The 19,031-nt window shown below is 42.1% G+C and overlaps 1 pseudogene; it reads left to right on the top strand.

Moving 5' to 3' along the window:
- LOC122806519 overlaps positions 1 to 10,205 on the top strand; it is a 163,253-nt pseudogene extending 153,048 nt beyond the window's left edge.
- Positions 10,206 to 19,031: the final 8,826 nt, after the last annotated feature.

The following is a 19,031-nucleotide window of genomic DNA, read 5'->3' as shown; positions in this document are numbered from 1 at the left end:
TAAAGATGGATATTAAGTATTTGTTTCTTGTTTTATTTTAAACGTTTGTTATTATTTATGGAGCAATACATTTTGTTCTTCCAGTTCAGTGTTTCAGATAATGAAATGTTAGTGCTGTTGAAAGATTACTACTCTGCAAGCATTTGAATGAATAATGGGTGAGTGAGTGGGTGGGGGAGCCTTAACTCACTAGTAGACAATGGATAGATGGTCTTCATATTCAGTGTTACAGTACTAATCTTTGGGTCTTCCTGCCATATAGAAGCTTGTGACAGGCCTGATTTCCAGAGTCTTAGCATCATCTGAAACCAATAGATGCTTTATAACAGTCATCCGGAAGTCTGGGTATAAGAAAGGCATCGAGTGCCATCTTCAGCTCTTTCTAGCTGTGCAGTGTGATGCACCTCATGTTTTTTGTACACACACAGTCAGTCAGTCGGCTGACATTTCCAGAGTTCCTCTGCTTCTAGACAGATAAATACCCTGTTTGGGAAATTTCCTCTCTAATTAATGTTCAAAAAAACTTAACTGTCATGTGGGAAGCAAATCCTGCATAAAGATTTTCACTCGTTTTATACTTGGTTTGTTTGGGTCCTCAGCATGACATCTCTAACTGCTCTGACTGCTAAATTCCATGCAATAACACTCAGTTGTAGGGCTGAGGTATTTGCTGGACATATGGAATCCTCATCGTCCACTTCAGTAGTGCGGCATCCCCCATCTTCTGCAGGTTCTGCTACTGCTCCAGCGACTGATGTAGTCAGTAAAAAGTGGAAAGATGAAAAACCCAGGGATCCGGAGTCTACAGAAAAAGTGAATGTGTCTAACTCAAAATCAACCAAGGACCTTGGTGAGGCAACTTTGCAGCTCCCAAAATCTGAGTCTGCTAGACTGGAACTTCTGGCATGACCCCTTGGGAGGTTGCCACAGTCCCTCTCCTTCTCAAAACTACCACCGCCACTCACATGTCAGTCTGGTCTGCCGCTGCTAAACAGACATCAGCTTCTAACATCTGAGATGTGGCTTCGCTGACTTCTGATGTTGCTTCCAAAGTTTTATCCTGTCATCTACATCCCTCGGCCACACCTGTTAAACAAACATTTTTATAATTGAAATGTACCCTGACTGTGGCCTCACCTCTGCCCTTGGCCTCTAGACCACAGGCTAAAGTCCAGGACTTGGTTAAGATAGGAAAAGAATTCATGGACTTCATTAAAATCGGAGAACCTTCACAGACTTATGAAGTCTCCCCAGCTCCAACCAAAAGGACAAGGGGTATAGCTTTCCAAGAAAACGAAGACTCCATATCCTCTGAAGATGAGGAAGAACTTGCCTACTAAGATCACTTGCAACCCCAAACCTACCCTAATTTGGATTCGGACAGCACTATCCCTTCTGCCCCCCCACCTGAGGACCTTTCCTTCGAGGAAACATTCCACAGAATGAAAAAATACTTCATATGGGAAAGTAAGCAGTTCTCCCAAGCTCAGATGTACAGGGAAATACTAAGCTTACCCTCCCCTAGAACTGTGGCTTTTCCCTTGTACATGTAGTGCTTAGATGACATGTTTGAGGACATAGCCATTCACCTACATTCTTTACCACCTGCCCCTAGGAAACCAAGTTTACACGGTACTTGAGTCTCACAAACATTTCTACAAAAATCCTCAAGATGATTCCTCCATAGACTGCATAGAAGAAACCAAAGGGGTTCCCAAAGAGCCATCCTGGCATCCATTACCTAATGATGGAGAGCAGACTACTGGGCAGGTTTGTCAAGAAAACATTTTCTGCTGTCCTAGCCATGAAAGCATTAAGTTGTCAACTTCATATGATAACATTATGTCTTGAAGTGATTCCATGTATTTTAACAAAACTTGATTTCATGTTGGACAGAACATTGTACAAGAAGATGTAGGGTATAGCTGGAGAAGCCTTACAGGTAGACTGGCACCCCATAAAATGTGGTTATGATGCCTTAGATGATTCTTGCAGGACAGCTGCCACAGGGCCAGTTATAAGCAGACATGCTTGGCTAAGAGTTCTACCATTGTCAAGACCAGGTTAACGCAGTTACCCCACTGGACAGAGAGTTCCTGTTTGGACCCCCAGCTGAAAAAGTCTTTCAGAAACTAGACAAAAAAGCAAACAGATTTAAACAATTAAAGAATTCTACTTGTCCTGAACCCCAAAATACAGTAGAAATAATTCTTCTAAGCTTTGGCCCATCCCACCTAGACAAGACATGGGGAGGTCTCCCCATGGATGAAATACAAGGGATTAAGAAGATGGTAACAAGAACAACCCTCAGAGATTGTGGGCTGCTAAAGAGCACACCCAACACAGAGAACAGATGTGACTATCTGCTCCTCCTTCTCCCCATCCCCCTCCCTCTTGGACCCTTGGCAGACAGATTTTCCCTCCTGTTAAGCCAGTTCAAGGCCATTCCAAGGGATTAAAAAAAGGGATACTTTATCCAATTCAGGCTCCCGCCCTTTGGGGCATGCCAAGACCTCCAAAAGAGCAAGAAAACCTCTTGCCACCAATTTATCAATGATTTGCTGAAGCAGACAGTTCCACCATGTCAAGAGGGAAGAAGATTTTATTCAAGAATCTTATCTCAAGAAAAGGAAGACCCTGGAGACCTATCCCAGATCTCTTGAGGGTAAACAAATTATTTCATGTTCCAGAATTCATGATGCTTACTCTGCAAAAGCTTTTGCACATGATTTCTCAGGATACCATGGTTGCAGTCGAGCTAAAGGATGCCTACCTTCATGTTCATGTACCTGTAGCTCTCATCCATAGAAAGTACTTGCAGTTAATAACCTTTAGCTCCCAATTCCACTTTTGTGCTCTACCATTTGGTCTCTGCTGCCCCAAGAGTGTTCACAAAATGCTTGCTTCCCCTAATAGCACATTGTACAACACTGGGGTGCACATCTATCCCTACCTAGACTCTGTCATCCAAGGAAGGTTCACTTCAGAAATCCCAGATGCCCTCCAGACATCTGTAGACTGCTTCTAAAAGGTGGATCTCACGTTAAATGTACAGAAGTCTTAGCTGATTCCTCAAACAAGGATCCTGTTTCTAGAAGCAATGACAGACACAATTGAAAAGAAACTGTTCCTCCCTCAAGACATGATGATCTTCCTCACAGAGTACCTGAACCACCTGCTTACAAAATGATTTATCTCTGCCAGAGTGTTTTAAGGAACCTAGTGTACATGGCTTCATGTACCTTAATGGTCCTTTTAGCAAAGCTATACAAGGAAGATCCAATAGTTTCTCAAAAAATGTCTGGGAACAACGCACTCACCTTCTAGAAATCATTCTTCCCTTGCTCCCATGCCTGAGAAAGGAGCATATGTGGTGGAAATGTACCATACAGAACAACCCAGGAACAACCTTCACCCTAAGACAAACAGATCCATCACCAGAGAGAGCTTAGATGTGGCTTGGGGAGCCCACCTAGGCCCATTGAGGGTACAGGGCATTTAGTCCCCAAAACAGAGATAGTTGCATATCAATCCAAAGGCAATGCTCGCAGTTTTTCTGTCCGTGAACGCTTTCTGATAGCGCTCTAGTCCAGGAACCCTGCAAATCCAGAGAAACAGTTCCGTAGTCATGCATGTAAACAAACTGGGGGGACCTTGTCTTACCTCTTGTGCAGCCTTACCAGGCACATCTGGATACTAGCTTAGGATTTGGAGGTCACTCTGATTGCAACATAAATACCAGGCCACAGCAGTATTCTGGCAGCTTCCTTGAGCAGGGACTTGGTAGACCCCAGTGAATGGATGTTGAAAAGGGAGGTATTCCTACATCTTAACCATGCTGTGGGGAATGCCATCCATAGATCTCTTTGTCTGCCCCCAGAGCAAACAATTTCTGAGGTTCTGCTCCAGAACCCAACAGGAGAGAGCCTGGAAGATGGATGTTTTGTCCTTCATTGTGGAGCCAGATATTCCTGAATGCCTTTCCCTTATTACCCTTGATTCCAAGGGTACTCACCAAGACCAGGACAGACAGACCAACCCAGCATGATTCTTAATTGCATCATAAAAGTTCATGCTTGGGCAGTCTCAGCTTGCTTGCAGACTACTCCATCTTTTTTCTCTCACATATGAAACTGTTTCTGAGAAGGGTGACTCACTTAAGACCTCCCAGGAGGGACCACATCCCCTCCATGGGATTTCCGCCCCTTGAACTGGCTGCCTCTGCACCCCTCAAGATGCTCACTTGAAGACCACTTGTCTGTTAGCTGTCACTTCAGCTAGAAGTGAACTGCAGGCTATCATGAGTATGGAGCCCTTCACTGTCTTCCACAAAGATCAGAACTAACCCTTCATTTATTCCCATGGTGTTTTTTGACCTCAGCCTTAACCAGGCCATCCATCTGCCTGTTTTCTTCAAACGTTAACAGAACAGGATGGAAAGAGTAACCTACTAACTGGATGACCACAGACAGATCAGATACTGCCTGGACAGATCAATGACTGCATACAAGGCATACCAGTTGTCGGTATCCTTCACAGAGAAAACAGTGCAAGCCTGTCTCAAAGCAAACCATCTCTAAATGGATTACAAACTGCATCAGGATTTGTTACACACATCATGCTAAGCCTCTGCCTGGCTGCATTAGAGCCCACTCTACCAGGTAACTACCACTGCTTTCCTCAAAGGAGTGCCCATTCAAACAGTTGTAGAGGCGGACACCTGGAGTTCTGTTCACACCTTCACAAAACATTACAACTTAAGTCAGTCATCTAGGGCAGGGTTTGCCTCCACCATCCTACAAAATATTTCCTGAAAACACCATCTTCTCCACCCTCAGAGAAGTTTTGGGAGTCTTCCTAAGGATTAGTATTGCAACATGTGACTGTGAAGTACATAGTACAGATGTGTCCCACTTACTGTAATTGTAGTTGTTTGAGTAAATAAGTGTTGAAGTTGCACATTCCCTCCCTCCTACCCCTCATCTAAGTGGAGATCTTGTCTACTTCTGCTTCTTATTGCCCGTTTGGCTCATCCCAACCCTCTCTCTTGTTTATCCTCTTCTGCACTACCAGGACAGTTGGGAAAGTCGTACTTTTAGGCATCAGATTGCTTTTCCCGGCTTAGAAAGACCTGAAGATGGTCCCAACAGACCCTATTCTTATACCTGACTTCCAGACATTGGTCATAAAATGTCTGTCTGTCTAGGATGATGCAGCGGTTCTGGAAATCAGGCCTGCCACGGGCTTCTGCATGACAGAAAGTCTCAAGGATTAGTACAGCAACATGATGTAGTGAAACATCTACAATTATGGTAAATGGGACATAACTGTATTTTAACTGTTTTGTGTTCTAAAACATTGTTTATTATGAAAGATTTTCTTGCTCTGGGTATTGACAAGCTGTAATGAGATGAAATGTTTATTGTACTGTGAGGGGTAACTATGAGGGTGTCTGGGGAACTCACATTTACTTAATTGGATTGTATTACCACCATTATCTGTATTACATGTAAATGTGTTTAAACAGTGTTCATAACTAAAAGGTGTAAATGTTGCATATATACAGCTGTTATTGTGTGCAGGTTTTAACAGTGCAAGACTTTAGTATTTGAATCTAAAAGGGAAGGGGCAATGCATTATATGGTGTTTTTATAGTGCTTGTGGAAGGCTAGAGAGGAAATAGTGTTAAGGAGGAGGAATGAGCCCCCTCCACTCCCATCATACTTTTACACCAACTCCATAGTAACACAACTACAAACAAAAGAAATTTAGAAATGATACAAAAGCACTGTCAGTTTGCTTATGTACTGGCAGTGAATCCCAAACTGAACACCATCTGCACTTCATATTTACACACTTGTGGAAAAAGAACTTCACACTAAACAGTAACAGAAACCCAGTTAGTTGACCAAAACACTGCAACATTTATGCAATCGACATTATAGAACATGGATATTTCCTTAACACAAATAACCTGCCAAAATTCTAATCAACAGTTTAAATTGCGCATCTGTACTTTTTATTTTTTGTTGGTGTCATTCACTCTTTCAAATCTTGAGTTCGATAGAGTGAACGGCTTGGGAAATTCATTAAGTGTTGTCTTCATTGAATGCTGCAAATGCCCAAGAAAGGGAAATTAAGTGTATGTGGGTATGGCAAGTTTGAGATTTTAATGTCAACATTTTTTGATATACAGAAAATGTTGGCAGTAAGGGGGTAGGATGTTTGAGAGACTGTTTGTGGATTAGGGTTAGACTAACTGATAGGTAAGGAGATACATTTAGCGTTGAATGTGTGTGTGCTGCATATGTGATATGTGTCTGAGTATCTTATATAGTGGTAGTGTTATGGAAAGGGTTTTTACAAGGTAAGGTATAGTGGGATAAGTGCAGGGCTAGGGTTAACACTCAGTAAGGTGGTATAGAGGCAAAGCCCCCTTGCGCCACTTAACTAATGCTTGCTGTTACTGTCCCAACCCCAGTCGTACACCTTACATTAGAAAAAACATTTTGGTAACACTACCACCGTTCAATGTGTGTGTGTGTGTGTGTGTGCTTGCGTGTGGGTGTGGGGGTGTGTGTGTGGGTGTGTGTGTGTGTGGGTGGGTGTGTGGGTGGGTGGGTGTGAATATACATACGAAATACACACTGCAAGAAAGATCCAGCCACACCAGAGTGTTCACTATGTAAAAACCTTAAGTATCCTGTAGTGGAGGCCATGGGATGTATGCAGTTGACCCTTTAAGGACATAAGTGTTTCAAGTAAATGATGTCTGAATATTTGATTTTCTTTTTAAGGTATTATGGGTATTTTCAAGTCAATAGAGTCAAATCCCACAAGCTGTAGACTCGCATGTTTCAACCTTTTCCTTGACTTCATCAGTACAGCAAAAGTGGGTTGCTTGGTTATATTTTAGAAGTACAGAGGTCAAAATCAGGCCTAATACCCAGAAACTTTAGGGTGCTTGCAAAATATACTAAGTAGCATCCAAATCTAAGAGTATGTATAGGAATTTAGAATGTAGACGCTAGAGGGGGAACCTAAGGTTTATTACCATGTATAGGAGGTAATTGAAAAATTACACAAAGGTAATGGGTTTGATGTAAGACGCTTACTGTTGGCATAGACCATTCACATGCAGATAAAAAAAATTGTTACTACTGAACTTAGAGAAATTGCATCCAATAACAACATCAGATCATCCTTCTTTCGAGTACTGCTTATAGATTTGATCTCTTTGTAAGAGTTTTAAGGGTTCCGTATGTGCCTTTTGAAGCAAGACATTTGTTAGCTGGTGCAAAGAATGAATAATATGCAATATAAATAGTTCAGTACATCATAATGAGAAGCAGTAGTTTGGGTGTGATGAAGTAAGGAAAAGATTTAACAAAGCCATAGTCTTGCAGGTATATTTTGGTATTAAGTCTTGTCTATGGCAGTGCTTGTAAAAAGATGATCTGTTAACAGATACTAGAGTGATAACTTACTAATCGTGGGTTTGTTGTAGAAAGTTGGAGCTTTGATGATTTTTTCTTTTTTTAACTCATTAACTATAGATCACTATCAGTGTGACTTTTTGTTGGTAGAAATGTGGTCTTCTGTTTGCTGCAAAGCTGTTTTGTAGCAGTCACTCCATTTTTGTGATACTTGCAAAAATTATGATGTATATGCATATTTTTGTCTACTTAATGGACATATTAAGATGTGCAAATAGGTGTTGGGACATCAAAGCAAAGTTTTTCCACATTTTTGTATGCTTTCATTTGATACAGTGGAATATTGTATAAACCCTTTCTGGTTCAAGTTTAGTATATTAACATATGGCATATATCCTTGAAAATAATCCATCTTCAGGTGATAGTTAACCTATTTGGTTCAAGAGCCGATATGTATGCTAACTGAACATGTGAAATGCTCCATAATGGCTCCAACTGGCCACAGCCTGAGATATTTACAGTCTATCACTAGATAAACTTAAATATATGCAAGACTGGTGGTAGTTAAACACTTTTCCAGTATTTGATACCATGAGGTATGTTCTTGGTCTGGCTGTTACCAGAAATATTAATTTATCACATTCATAAAAAAGAAAAAAAAATACTTTCTCATTACAGACCACCCTTTTTGGGTCAGCAGACATTCCTGACCTGTGTGCCGACTTGGCATATTAAATGCTGACCTACAGTGCTGCTGTGTGGACATTGCCTAAAATATTTACATAACATTTGGAAATATAAATATAGGTTATATGAATATCCCAAAAACAGTGGTAGTAAGAAGTTTCTCAGCATTATGAAGGTTTTTGCTTGATACTATGAAGTACCACATAAATGCCAGCAATATTAATGTAACGCATTTATAGATGGCAAAAATCACACTTGTTTATACTGACTGCCCCATTTGGGTCAGGAGGCATTCCTGGTCTGTGTTTGGACTTGTCCTGTGAAATGCTTTTCCACAGTTCTGCTCTGTGGATACTGACCAAAATATTTGCACAAAATATACATAAATGATGATTATTGCTAACCCAATAGAAATGTCTGCATAGTGGTGGTAGTTAGACACCAGGTATCAGTGGGAAGTTCCCAGCATTATGTAAGCTTTCATTTGATACTTTAATGTAACGTGTAATGCTCTTTATAGAGCAGCCTAGCAATGCATGCTGTAGTTTTGCAGATATTCATAGTTGTCCATCATTGATTACTGTTGCAGTACTGCTCACATATGGGAAGTATCCTGTGAAGAATGCTGCACATCCAGCCAGTAGAACAAAGCTTGGTCACTATTGCACCATACGTCTTCCTGATGATCCAGGTGTGTGGATGCTGCTACATAAGGGACATATGGGCATTAATTTCCTTAGAAAATCTTTGCTACTGGGACTCTCGTATATTCATTCCATCTCTCAGCCATAAGGCCTGTGACGGTTCCATTGCAAGTGGGCAGATAAGTATCCCCACTGAGGACCCTTCCTGTTTTTGCTTACATTTTGGCAAAAGTGTTCTCATGTCAGCTAAGGAAGGTAAATGCAATTAATGTAGACAGATGCCTTATAGAGGCCAGCATGGTCATGAGGTATGTTCTTGGTCTGGCTGTTAGTGTTCTAACTGTAAACGTTTCGTCCCTAAGGCATTTAGAACTCTTAAAATATACTTGGAAAACCAGAGTCTAACAGAGCTAGTGCTGAGAAGGATGGCCTTTAAATCCTCCCTATTGGACATCCATCAGCAGCCATGAAAGAAGCTGAAGTCTAAACCTTGGGAAAGTGTTGGCTGTCCAGTCAGACCAGGACAACTCTGTTGTGACACAATGGGCTGTTAGACCACTCTGTTTCTGCTGCTGCTTCCACTACCATAACCCCATTGGAGGCTGACAAGATGCAGCTCAACTGCATGTCCCATACGACTAATCTGATGGCCAGTAAAGCTGTAAAGGGATAACCTCAGCTGAACTTATCTGAGGAACCAGAGTGCATTCCACAGATCTAGTTTATAAGGAAGTACCAGGTACTCTTATTGAAATACATCCGGTGTCTGGACATCTTCATTTAGTTTCTGATACCTCCCAAAAGAAGAAAGGTACCAGTCATTCCTCTCTTGCTGCTGCTCCTTCTCCAGTTGACCCACAGAAGGAGTGGTATGATTTTCAAGACCTTTTTAAGTCTCTTGTATCCCTAATGCCTCCTGACTTTTCTTCCCCTACTTTCTTCCACACCAAAGAGACTTGGAGATTCTTCTGAGAAGAAAGATTCAGATTTTGAAGTGAAATCCCATGCTTATTCCTCTCATATCCATCCCCCAACAGGATTTGAATCAGTGGATGAGGATACTCTGTTTTAATCACCCTTAGAGGGATTGTACTTTGGGAACAGTATCATAAAGATGATTCAGCATTTTCAGTGGGAAGGCAAACAAGCGAGCTCTGCTGTCCCTCCTGTGCTGGAAGACTCCTTGACAACTGACCTTAAACTTAAGTCACAACCGCCAGCCCTGTGGTTCTATAAGGTATTAGATGATTTCACGTTTTTTTTATTTAAAAATCCCTTTTCAGATCCAGCTGTCATGTCTTGCAAGCCTGACAAAGCACACAAGTTTCTTCAGTCTTCTAATGCCTTACCCAATGACGAGAAGAGTGGAGCTGTGGACATACATGGAAAGGAGATGTACACTTCTGTTGTACTTTATTTCCGTGACATTTACTATTAGACTTGTATTTCTAGGTACCTGCTATTCCTTGTAGACAGCATATGTAAGTTAATCCTTATCCTGATTCAGACAGCAGTCTTCCCTTTTGTTTTTACTCAGCTCTGCTACTTTGGTAGCAAGACATTTCTATAAAATGTAGTTATAATTCAGCTGATGCTTCATCCAAGGTTGCAGCTTTTGTTTCTGTTTGAAGCACATACTCTTGGGTTACATCTGGAGACCCTGCAGGTGATGCTAAGTTGTTAGATACACCCTTGAACAGGGAGAATATTTAATTTTTGCAGTTGCTGTTTATCTTTTAAACGTGCAAGAAAGAGGGAAATAATACAGGACTTTAAGCGCTTTTTTTCTCACACCAGTATCTTAATTCCAAAGGAACTACCTTTCTAAGGCAAGGCCATTTTTTGCCGGGACCAAAGTTCCCAGGAAAAGGATAAAAATATACACACACAATTCCACAAAAGCCCAAAGCAAGTTTTAAATGTTTGTGCATTTACAAATATTCCAGCTTGTGATTATCGGCGCTTTTTCGCCAGTACTGCAGGAATTATATCAACAGGGAGATGCAGAATTGTTCTACAACACCAAGAGACAAAAGGATTCTATTCAAGACTTTCCCTGGTGAAAGGAGGGCACATGAAAATCCATTCTAGATTTATCAGTTCTCAGCACTTCATCTGTATCAGAATTCAAGATGTGGACTCATTCTCTTCTTCCAGTAGTCCTGCAAGCTTTCCTGATGAACATGTCAAAGACGCTTCTCTTTTATATCCCATTCAGCCAGATCACAGAATATATACGATTTTGTGCCTTAGTTTTGTTTTATTTTTCGGGGGGGGGGGGGGTTCCCTTTAAAATGCTTAACCCCTATCCTATTGTTCTGCAGCTTCCAGGGTATTATCTTTACTAGACAGTTCTTCTCTAGGCTTCTTTAAAGGAGAAGCTCTTTCAAGATCTCAAGTATACTGTGGGTATGTTTCTTCATCTGGGTTTCACCCTAAACTTGAAAAATACATTTCCAGCTGTCCGTTCTGAGCTAGATTCAGCACTACCTATTAAATGTGGGCCAGATCTCTTAAATAACATATGGATTTCAGTAAGGCATGGCCTTTGTATGCTATGGCATCTGCCGTTTTCAAGGTAATCATCCCTAAGAAGTAAAAGGATAAGCAGCTGAAGGAGAAGGACGTCTGGGTGAATTATAACTGCAATCATTTTCACTTTTAGTCTCCAGGAGCCTTTCTAATAGACAGTATGACTGTAATGTGGTATTTCAGCAAATAAGGAGGGGCAAAATTTTATCTTGGCAGACTGGCAAAGTTAGCCTAGAAAATAGCTGTGCAATACGTCTCTTAGAAAAGTTTACATTCCCTCAGAGATGAACACAGTGGAGGATTAGTTGAACATATTCAGAGCAGACCCTCACAAATGCATGCTAAACGGAGAGGTCTTCTTACACATTCTCTGTTAGTGGGCTACTGTTCAAATATATGTTTGCTACCACTCTGAATAAGCAGCTCAGACTGTTCTGTACCAAAGTTGCAGGCCCAGAGGCTTGGAAAATGGACATCTTAGCAATCTGTTTGAAAGGGAAATTCCTTTCTGTTTTCCCTCTTTTTCCACTGATAAGTTTTTTTTTCTCTCTCAACATGAAGGACAAGACAAAGATTCTATTGGCCACCTCCTGTCAGCTCAGTCAACACTAGTCTCCATTTTTTCATCCAGCCAAAACCGACACCACATTACTTACTTCTGGGGATGGATTTGACACAGCAGAAGGACTCTTATTCATCCAGGCAGACTCTAAACCTGACGGTTTGTATGATGAGATTTTGATGCCATGCTGGGTACCTGTTTCCTGAAAAGGCTAGAAAACCTGCTACAAGAAAATCTCGCATTTCCAGGTGGAAGGGTTTTTTTTTTGTTTGGTGCCAAAAGAAAGATCAGATCCCTTGTCAAAAGGGTATCTCTGCTCTTCTTATTTGTGTGGGTTGCTCAATGCTGAACTCATCTGTAAAAGCATATTTGTCAACCATCTCCACCTTTTCATGTATAGATGTACCTCTCTGCATGTTTTGATGTCAGTTTCTAAGAGACTTTAACATCAGACCACCAAGGAAGTCTGTCTGTCCTCCTTGAAGTCTAAATTGTGTTTTAGAAACTCACCTTTTAATCAGTCTTACACTTCTTTAAAATTCTCTACTTGGAAGAGAGTTTTTCTACGAGTTTTTTTTCCACAAGGACAAAGATGTATCCCCTTACAGAAAAATCATTATTTTATGTCAAGAGATGCCGTGATAAAAGGAAGAAGAAAAAAGATATCGGTGAAGTAAATATACTTAAACCAGTTTAACTTACCTGCCTTCTTTCCTAACTCTGAGAGAGCGAATTCACAAGATATCCATAGGTAGCTCAGATTCTATTTGTAGAGGACTAAGACTATCAAAGTCTGATAAGCTATTTATATATTATCAAGGTACAAAGCTGGGTTTCTCTATCTCAGAACAGACTGTATGCAGATGCATTTCCTTGGCTGCATCTTTTTGTTTTTCCTTTCATGGAAAATCCCTTACAAGGTAGGTCAAAACTAATTCTACCAATGCTGTTGCTTCTTCTGATGCCCTTTTTTAAGGACCTGGATTATAAGTCCATCTGTACAGAAACTTAAAAGGGTCAAGAACCCTATAAATTGGTAAGATATTCCATAACTGGGAGTGGCGGTTGCAAGGATGCTGTACTAAGCTTATTTTCAAATGCCTAAAAAATTCAGTCTCCGTGCCCCAAAGGCCAGTACATTTTTTTTTGGGGCCCCTAAGACTTCCATAGATTCCCATGTAAACTGGCCACTCATTAAGGCAAGGGTTTCTTCTAGTAAGAGTTGCCCCCCCCCCCCTCCAGAGAACCAGACAACATTATAAGTCTAGTCCAATGAGATGGTATTCAAATTCAGGAGAGGGTTGCCTCTGCCTCTTATGAAGAGTGCAACAAAAGTGTTAGCCTGCCTTGCTTGTAGTGTCTGAACAAAGGATAACAGGTCCTGGGCCAGTGCCTGCCAATTTTGAAAGGAAGCTAGTTTACAGAGCTGCCAGAAGCACCTCCTTAGAACTGCATCTCGGATACTGGCAAGGTCAGTGACACTGCTTGAACGTGCCGAAAGACCACCTCCGTACTGGGGACTCAACACCAGGAGTCCTGTTCTTCAGACAAGGTAATGTTGGGTATCCTCTCTCACAATAATGGGAATCTCTTTGCCTTCTTAAGTTACATGAAACTGGGCATCAGATGCAGACACCTGAGTAGAGGGACCCATATCAACCATAGAACTAGACATTAGAAGGATGTGTGCTCGTGACCAACAGCCTCCTAAAGAGGACATGCTTATGGCTAATGGCTACCCATGAGACAATGGCAGTTGCTTCAGCAATAACAGATGCTGAGGTTACAGGGGTGAACTCAGCTTTTCCTTGGGTTCACACTCCTCTGTCGTAGAAGGCAAAGCCTGGACAATGAAGACAGTCTGTGCTTTCTTGCTTTCCCTGTCTTAGGACTACCAGTCCCTGCTCTCTTGTTTTTCCATCTCATAGGACTGCTAATTGTTTCATTTTTCTCTCTTGCATCATTTTTCTTTCTCTGGGGCAAGAAGGTCCTAAGGAGCTTGTTGCCTCTCCGTCCCTTATGTACTAGCTTGCATTCTTGGGCCAGGGTTATGAGGCGAATGTACAATGTGAGAATAAAGTACCTAAACTTTTAGTATGATCATTGTGTATTTTGTTTTTGGTAAACAAGTGCAACCATGTGGAAAATGGTGTTACTGGACGCCAGCTGTCTCTGACAGTTTTGAGTATTTTGTATGCTTTCATTTGATACAGTAACATCCCGCATAAGCTGTTCCAGGTTTTTGCTGTGAAACAGATATTATAATGACACACTTAAATAGTTTTATATGAAATTGTTATGAGAATAAATTACAGCATCTTAGTTACTGACCACTATGTTTGGTTACATAGCCTTTCCTGACTTGTGTGCTGGGTTGTCCTGTGAAGGGATGTTTCAAGTAGACGTGCAAGAACCAGCGAACCTACTCTTCCACTGGATACTATTACAGAAGTGAAGTCTTATACATAACCTCCCCCCCATTTCTCAGAAAGGACCCACAGTATTGTCTGCTAACTTCTTGTTGCCTAAATGCCTGACATGGTGTGAAATGTGAGGAGGAAGTAAACACATCAACAAACTTGACATTTGATAGAGGGTTGCAACAGTGAGGTGTGTTTACAGCTGCTTAATAGCAAACCAGCTTGGCAAAAAAATGCCCAATGTAAAACCCGCTAAATTGCATTCTGTTCCTTCTCCTTGATTACAACTGCAGTGCTTATGAATCCCATGAGAAGCAGGACCATATTTACCCCACTATGTATTTTAGTTTAATTGTCAAAAGTATATGCTTCTTCCATTGCAACTCCCCGAACACCCATCTAAAATGTTTGGCTGTATACATCTCAGATGCTGATTGTGACCAAGTAAATGAATACGCCTATGAATAAATAACAGCCATAAATACTGTACATTTTACCTAGTCATTGTCAGCTGCATATAGTGCAGCCCATTGCAACCCACGCTGTCATGTTCCTGCCATTTGCAGCCATTGCATTGACTGCATACACATTCAATATCTCATGGTGGTCATATGAATGTATAAATATCCATAATAATATGTTTTGGGTTACTTCAGACACGTATGTTGAAACCCACTGAAACTCCTACAGAGACACAGATGTGTCCACAAAGTGTACTCCCAGTAGGTCTGTTTTGATGAAATGAATGAACACAGATATCTACAGTAACATATCTCAGTTCATTGCTGTCAGATGCATACTTTGCAACCCATTACAACCTCTACCACATGCGTGGTGTGTGTGTGTGTGTGTCTGTGTACACATGTACACACACACACACACACACATATATATATAGATATATATATATATATATATATATATATATATATATATATATATATATGTACACAGACACACCATGCAGAATAATGACAGTTTAATATGCAGATGATAGTAGGGGGTTATTTGCATCTATACCCAGTTATACACCCTTAGAAAAACAGTCTGCATTGGAACTGTTCCTCTTCCTCAATCTTGCCAGTGGCCGTAAACCTTAAGCCAAATAAACTATTATTACCTGTATAGTGCCCTTTCATGTGTACCAACACTCACACTTGACTACCAGTTATTGTCACTTTATTGACTGTGTTTATCTATGATCAATTAAGCAGGTATGTACATAATGGCCACCAGAATGTATTTCATGTTATTTTCTGTGACTACCCATAAATAGATGCAGGCATCACTTGCAGCCATTTTATAGATTATGTATACCTGAAATGTCTGATTTTGGTGAAATGAATGAATAAATACTTAAATGACAAATGTAATGTATTGTGCAACCTGTACGTACCAATGGCTACCAGTAATAGCTGTGTTAATGACTGCATACATCTTGTTCGAGTGTTTTCCATTGAGTGAATAAACACACAAATAATGGGCAAGTATTTCATTTTTGCATGTTGTCATCAGACACATGCAGTGCAAAGCATTGTAACCGCACCTCCATACAGAGAAGTGTACTCCTTGATGTGCGTTGCAATTAGAGGGATTTTATTGACTGTGCACCTCAGATGTCTGACAGGGCTCAAGTGACTGACTAACTCCATGCATCATGATACAGTATAACACATTTTTGATCACTGCTATCAATTGTATACAGTGCAAGTCCCTGTAAACACCCCACATATACAGATGTGCTCAGTTGCTTTACTTGACTATATGTATTTCAAACGTGTGACTGTACTCCAGTGAATAATGTCCTTAATAATATATTACTGCTCACCCACAGGCACATTGTAACCCCTTATATGGACACACATGTAAATAAATATTTTCCAGGTGGAGGCAGCAGATGATAATCCACTTCTTGCTTCAACTCTTCTGTAACCTCTCTTCCTAAGGTTCTGAGACTGTTAGTAATATTTAATTTGTTTACTTAAGTTGTGTATCAGACATTTGGCTTGCATTGCTGTTTGTGTCATGCTTAATTAGTCTTGCAGTGCTGCTCCATGTACGCAATTGATTTTCACATAATTTTTCATTAACTTTTGTTTGCCATCCAGGAATGTGTGCTGTAGCTAGCTAACAAAAAAGTTGCCCTATGCATTTCGTAGTTTGATTTTCATCTGATTTGCTGGACAGTTTTCACCCACAGGAACATCATGAATGTGTAAAGAATGCAAACAGTTAACTGTGCTGTGAGTAAACCTCTCCGTAGCTGATTAGTTGCTTGCGTTAATGACATCCTGCATCTGTGGATGTCTTTGTGCTCTTTGGAATGTATTCAGTTGTTCTGGAGGAGTAAAAGAAAGCAGTTTGGGGGGGGGGGGTATTTTTGCAGTATATAGGAATAGAAAGCCATCAGCACATGATTGGGAACAGTATGCCAATGGTCCAGTCTGTTACTGGATGTTAACATAAGATGTTAAGTTGTCAATCTCGCCTTCGTTCTTGCTGGATGGTTTCGGAGCCGATCCTCGGCTCCGACTCGGCCACTTACTAAAGCTCGAGAGCTTATTTTACCGGCTCAAGGCAACCCTATATCCCATGATGCTAGGCGATAACTCCCCAGATCTCGTTTGCCGCTTTCGCTTGCGAGGTGCGTTTTTTACCGGCTCCTGGTAAGTCTTATATATAGTGTTCAGTCACCCTTTTTGAGTTAATTTTTCATGTAGTTATTTCTTTCAATAGTTAGTAACTACCCTTAACTCTATTACTTTTTTTATATACCTTCCCTTTTTATCCCTTATATCCCTCCCCCTCCACTCTTAGGTTAGGCCTTAAGCCTGCCCCTTTCCTATTTTTTCTTAGGGATCCTGTGGAGTGTTTGGGTGTGTCAGTATCCCTATTAACATTTTATTGTTAATTTATAATTTTCAAGAGTGTGTGTGTGTGTGTGTGTGTGTTTTTTTCTGTTACATTTGTGAACCCTCGATACTGTTATGTCGAAGGAACCTAAAGAAACTAAGGTCCCAGGCTTTAATAAGTGTGGCTCGTGCTGTCAGAAAATGTCTCTGACAGACGGTCACACTTCTTGTGTTTACTGCCTGGGACCCCTGCACCTGCAGGACTCTTGTTCATTATGTCATGCATTCAGTCCGAGTCCTGCAGGAGCGCAGGAATAAACTTATACTGAGGGGCTTATTAAAGCCCAAGGGCTCCCCGACTAAGTCTGTGTCGGGGAGGCCCTCGAAACCTGCAAAACAGTCTGCTCCAAGTACTAAGCCTTCGGCTGCTGGCTCCTTGTCTGTGCCTAGATCGGCTCCGGCTGGAGCTGATCCCTTTGAGTCACAAGTTCCGGTCTCGGCACCACTCTGTGCCGATACCTCTGAGCCCATGCTTCGCTGTCTGCTCCAGCTGGAGCCGACGTGTCTTCGGCTCCGTTGGCTCCATCTAAGAAGAGGTCAAGATCCCCTTCATTGGAGTCCATCCATTCGGCTCCGAGGTCTCCCCTGCTCTCGGAGCGGAGCCATCGGAGCCGATCTTCTCGGTCATCCAGACTTTCAGATCACGACCTTGAGAGAGTGGTAAGTAGGCTGTTAAAGTCTCAGGCATTGGCCCAGATGATCTCTAGCCCATCTCATCAGACGGTAGCTATTACGACTCCTATTTTTCCTCCTTCGACTCTCCCTCAGAGTTCGGAGCCGGAGCTCCTCGGAGCCGTGACCGTTGTGGTGTCGGAGCAGATACCTCCCTCTTTGGCTCCTTCGTCTTCCGCTCCGATCTCCTCTTTGATATCTTCATTGGAGGGATCCAGGCGCTTGATCTCTCTTGTCGGCTCTGAGGGGGCGAGTGACATCGGACCATTGTCCGACCCCGTTCTCCCTCTCGGAGCGTCGGCGCTGGTGAGCTCGGCCCCGACATCGGCCTTGGAGCTTTCCCTGTTGGTGCGGCCTGGGGTTCCTACCTCTTCGGAGCGGGGGCCCTCTGGCCTTTCTGATAGGGGAGCCTTCGAGGTGATGAGGAGCGTACTAGCCCCAGGGCTTAGTCAACGATCAGCTCCTCCCACTACAGTGCCTGCTGATGTCTCTTCTCACTCTCTTGCTCCCGGACCCAGAGATCCAACGCCTCAGGTTTCCCCACTGGGAATTTCTTCCTCTTCCAAGGCTTCTCCTGACCCGTCAGCGGAGCCTCCGTGTAAGAGGACATGTAAGAGGAAGCATGTGGACTCCCCTGAGTCTATTACATCTGACACCGACTTGGATGAGTCGGAGGGATCCCCAAAGTCCCCCTCTGAGGATGTCTCTTTCTCAGACATCCTAGAAATCCTGAAGCAGAGGGGGAACTGGTCTTCCCTTAATCCTTCCGAGGACGAGTCGGTGTACCTGGAGGCATTCGGTTCTCGACCCTCCACCTCCTGGGTGTCTCCACCTTTCGACCCCCTTATGGAAGTAGTGGCTCTGAAGGCGTGGTCGGCCCCAGATTCTGTGGAACCCACCCCTCAGAGGCCATCTAAATTCATTACAGCACCAGTTGACAAGCAATTCCTAACAAAAGGTGTACCGGCGGATGCCATGGTGGTGGCTGCAGCCACCAAGAAGGAACTAGCTGATCCTTCAGTACCTATCCATCCTCCTAATAAGGATTCTAGGACCATGGATAGGTACGGTAAAGCGGATGTTTTCTTCAGCTACCTTTGCCATGCGGTCGATGAATTACCTGTGTCACTTCACCCGCCTTCAGAGAGATATTCTCAAAGAGTTGG

The sequence above is a fragment of the Protopterus annectens genome, chromosome 1.part0 (genome assembly GCF_019279795.1).
Source record: "Protopterus annectens isolate FY-2018-M chromosome 1.part0, PAN1.0, whole genome shotgun sequence".
Classification (NCBI taxonomy): Eukaryota; Metazoa; Chordata; order Ceratodontiformes; family Protopteridae; genus Protopterus; species Protopterus annectens.
This window is presented reverse-complemented; position numbering and strand designations above follow the sequence as displayed.